Below are 4,261 nucleotides of genomic sequence, written 5' to 3'. Positions count from 1 at the left end.
GTAAAATGCATTGTTTAACAATGTATAACAATGTTTAAACCGAGATGGACGTATGGCCCTACGTGCTACCAGTGTCTGTGATATGGTGTATTAATACTGAAGCCCTAACAAAATTGTGCTTCAAAATGATCAAGAAGTGCCTCTAAAAAGTAAAAATCTTTGTTTGACCCCTTTTACCATACTCGTTTTCCCCAATAAACTGTAGTGTTATGAAAACCGTTTGGCAAACACAAAATTTGGTTTCGATTTCCAATCGTAAATATCTTGATAATCAGACAGGCGATCGGATTGTAAAAGTCATTGAGTTCCTGACTGACCTAAATTTATCATTGCAGCATGAGCTAAATCCAGGATTTTGTTTCAGAATCTGAGAGTAAGTTACCCGATCCCTTTAAATCTGTTTGCATTAAAGGTGGTACCCCCCCCCCCCCCTTCTCAGCAAAAGTCCAGTGTGTAAAGTCAATACGGGCAGATCTTTTTCTTTGTTACGAGCCAGAGATTTTGGGAACACGCATGCGGTACCTCCGTTCCCGTTCCTGGAGGGGGGGGGCGGGGGTGGTACTACTTCTTCATAAGATGTCAACTTATATGCATTGCATTAAACCTGTTGATATTGATCTAACTTGTATTCATCTCATGGTTATATTTATTTTATCAATAAAATAAAACAACACAGAGAAGGTTGTAGACGAGTACTAAGCAATCATTACTGTATGTAGGACGCCGAGTTGAAGTTATTCATGATTTATTCAAGAGAGGAAGGTCAGACAGACCTGATGTTTTTATATTTTAACGAGAGAAAAATCATAGAAACAGAGAGAGGCATCGAGAGAGATGTCGACGCTTAATGAAAAAGAAAGAGTGATAATAAGGAGAGAGGAGAGAGAAAGAGACAGAGAGGGGGGAGAGATAGAGAGGGAGAGCAAGAATTAGGTGTGAAGAGGAAGATCTAAGAGAACAAGAGATTAAATTTTACAAATGTACACGTTTCCATGTACCTTTACTTAATTTATATTATAATGTAAACGATATTGTGATGGTCTTTGCTTAATTTTAGTTTGCATTCTTTCCTTTAGCTTTATCTTCTAATTTACTATTCTAATTTAGTAAATGTTAGTATAAATATAATTTTGATTTCTATCTCTTCCCCTATGTCATAGCCTCCATTCTTGCTCTCCTTCCTCATGTTAGTCCATCTCTCTTTCTCTCTCTCTGTAATGATAACCCCTCTATCAATCTTTTCTCCATCAACTCATGATATGTTCCTCCTCTTCTCCTTCTCGTTCATCATCACAATCATCATCATCATCTCAAAACTGTATTAATCAATCTATAAGACTCTTTAGATTGATCAATACAGTTCTTATAACATATGACCTTTATGTACAAACAATAAACCAAATGGTCACAATCATTTAATAAAAAGTGGTAAGAACAATTATTCCAACTCTATGGGCAACAACGTAATCTCCATTTTCTCCTCCTCGTTCAAATATTAGCTTCTTTTTCATTCTTTACTCGTGTTACTTCTCTATCTCTCTGACTATACTCACAAGAAAGTAGAATCAACGGTTTGACATGAAACAGTCTAGAAAATGAACTAAATTTATTCAAGTATCAAATGATTTTGAATTACAGACAGCTTTCTCCCACGAGATGAAAAAAATATCTCCCTAACCAGAAACTGGCAAAATAACTAAATGCCTTTCCCTCTTTGTAGTCTCTCATTCTTCCCTCTAGTGATGGAGGGTCCTTATCTACTAGGTACACACAAATGTCTCTATACATAGTAGACGACCAGCTCTGCAGTCTGCATGCCTTTCTCCCCCCCCCCCCCCCCCCCGCCCCCTCTCCATCCATCGTCCAGTTTATCTCTACCTCGGATGGCTGACGGTACTCGATTTCCAAGCTTGAGTCCCCTCCTTGTAGAAAGTCACGTAACACTTCTGTTGTCCATTGTGAAATGAGCTCTCTCGTAGCATCTACGTTATCTTCTGATTCATGGGTCATAGTGTTCGATGATGCTGCAACTGATAAATAAAAGGGAAAAGAAAATCAAATTTAAGTTTGTGACCAAAGAACCCTCATCACTTCTTCAACACTAGATCATGTAGCAGACGTGTATGCAGGGGGGAGGGAGTTTCGGGGGTTGAACCCCCCCCCCCCCTCCTCCAATTTTGTTTAGACTATGTGTGTGTGTGTTTTTGAGGAACCCCCCCCTCACTTTTTTAATAACAAAAATAAATTAAACATTTTTTGTGCTAAAGGGTGACCCAAAAAGGTGACCTTACCCCCCACCAACTGAACAAAATATCGGTCTCCCAAATTTCATATTTTCGGGGAAAAAAAGAAGGAAAAAAAAAGGTGCTCTTACCACCCCCGGCTTATTCACCGGCTGGCCGAGTCGTTGTGAAATTGACTGCGTGATTTTCAAATTTTACCCCCCGGCCCCCCCCCCCCCCCCTCGAAAAAATCCTCCGTACGCCCCCGTCATGTAGATCCTCAAGTAGAGCTCATTGATATCAGACTACTATATTCAGATCCAGATCGAAAAAATCTATCGTTTTCATGGCCTCTTTTACTTTCTTACAATAGATCTAGACCTAGTCTAATTTCTAATTGCAATCACTTTCTAGGCCTAACTGTCGGCCATTCTAGTAGACCCTATTCCATTATCAATTATAGGATCTAGAAAGTCTATTAATATCTCATGAGACATAAATCTCATATTACTGTACATTTCTACCTAAAACACGAGACGAGTGTACTTAAGCAGCTTAAAAGACAATCAGTCTACTTAAAATGCACACACATTTGAACATACGGGACTAGATCTAGGCCTACATTTACTAAAGTTGGATCTCGGCCCACTCTCATTACGTCGTATTATCAGCTTTATTAGTCATAAAAATGAATAACCACAAACTTTGGTTTTCTTACCGTACAAATGATACTGGATTGGAAGAAAATCACTGCAGAATAGCGGACTATGTACAAGATTATGATGTTGATTCGATAAGAATCCCGTTGTTTGCAACAGGACAGCTGATCACGGCGAAGGTGAAAATGGACTAGAATTATGTCCCGGCATGCTTTGCGATGAAACAACCGTGAAGGCACGTATTACAGACTAGGGGATTGAGAGATAGGTCAAGTTTCGTAAGACGCGCCAGGGGTTCAAACGTGCTACGGTTCAAGCCAGATATACGATTTCTCGAAGCATCGAGATACACAAGACTTGATAAGTACTTGAACAAATTAGAATCAAGGTACGTCAAATCATTTCCGGACAAAAATAGATATTGCAAATCATATAATGTATTGAACAACTCAGTGGAAATAACTTTAGATGGTTGTCTTCCAAACTCAATAAGACAAGGCTTTTTAGATCTATGAATATACCTATTTCTAATACGTCAGGCAAACAATCATCCAAACGTAAAATGTGTAGATTCGATAAATTCTGGAAGATGCCAAATGGGATGGAAGACAATGGATTACTTGAAAGTTCAAGTCGCGATAGGTTTTGCAAACCAAAGAAAGAAGATTTGTTGTCGGATGAATCCCATAGCATTTCAGGCCCAAGCGCATTGTTGATTAGATTTAGTGTTGTTAAAGAGGGCGCTTCATTGCCAAGGTTACCGGGTCGAATCAAACTTCTAGGGCAATTTGAAGACTCTAAGATTAAGGTAGCGAGGAAAGGAAGGTGATAAACAGGTAGCTCAAAAATATTTGTGTTGGACAGATCTAACTCACTCAAAAATTGAAAATCGGCAAACGTGTTATTTTCAATAACATGAAGTTTTAAATTGCCACTCAAGTCTAATGTCTTGAGAGTTTTCAGACCATAGAATGCCGAGCCGTCGATTGCTGTTAGTTCATTGCGTGCCAAGTGTAGATGTATGAGTGAGATATTCCACGGGGTAGATTTACGATTGAGAGTTAGGATTCTGTTGTTATCCAATGAAAGAGAACGAAGAGCCATCATTCCGTTAAAGACACTTGGTTCTATCTCTTCCAGATTGTTCCATCCTAGCTGAAGCTGAGAAATGCCTGCTAAACCATCAAAACCATTGTCTTCAATCATATCGATGCTATTCATTTCAATGTCAACCTTGTCTAGATTCTTTCCTTTGAGAGGTGCAAAGAATCCATTCTGAATGGTGTGGAGTTTGGCGTCTGTAAAATCAAATCCTTTAATGAACATTGATAATCTGATGCCATGGAAGAAATTCGTTAGTTGAGAAATTGCTATGCGCGT

General features: G+C 38.9%; 1 long non-coding RNA gene across 1 annotated transcript; it reads right to left on the bottom strand.

The window, feature by feature from the left end:
* Positions 1–1,828: 1,828 nt before the first annotated feature.
* LOC115920414 lies at positions 1,829–2,991 on the bottom strand. The gene is made up of 2 exons (XR_004062370.1): positions 2,941–2,991; positions 1,829–2,030 (listed from the first exon to the last, which is right to left on the bottom strand). It is a non-coding gene; the product is annotated as an uncharacterized LOC115920414 (long non-coding RNA).
* Between the last annotated feature and the right edge of the window lie 1,270 nt (positions 2,992–4,261).

The sequence above is a fragment of the Strongylocentrotus purpuratus genome, unplaced genomic scaffold, assembly GCF_000002235.5.
Source record: "Strongylocentrotus purpuratus isolate Spur 01 unplaced genomic scaffold, Spur_5.0 spur5_contig_797, whole genome shotgun sequence".
Taxonomy (NCBI): Eukaryota; Metazoa; Echinodermata; class Echinoidea; order Camarodonta; family Strongylocentrotidae; genus Strongylocentrotus; species Strongylocentrotus purpuratus.
This window is presented reverse-complemented; position numbering and strand designations above follow the sequence as displayed.